We start from the raw sequence: 369 nt of genomic DNA on the forward strand, positions 1-369 counted from the left end.
TTTTTCCCCTTTTTAAAGTTTTTCTTCCTCCCCCCCTTTCCAAATTCCTTTGATGTTCCCCCCCCCCCTTCTGTTGGCCCCCCCTTATTCCCCCTTCCCCCCCCTCTGAACCACTCTTTCCCCCCCTTTTGGTTTCCCCCCTTTTATTGTTTGGCCCTTTCCCTCCCCTTTTTGGATTTTCTGGAAGGTGGGGTACCAAATTTCCCTTTTTTGTTTCTATCCCCCTTTTTTCGGTGTTGTTCCCCTCTTTCCCCCCGGGAGCTTTCCCCTTGTTTTTTTCCTTTTTGTGGAAATTTTTTCCCAAAGGGGCTTCCTCCCCCTCCCCTTTTCTTCCAAAAAAGGTAAATTCCAAATTTTTGTTTTTTCCTC

Source organism: Penaeus monodon, chromosome 19 (genome assembly GCF_015228065.2).
Source record: "Penaeus monodon isolate SGIC_2016 chromosome 19, NSTDA_Pmon_1, whole genome shotgun sequence".
Lineage (NCBI taxonomy): Eukaryota > Metazoa > Arthropoda > Malacostraca > Decapoda > Penaeidae > Penaeus > Penaeus monodon.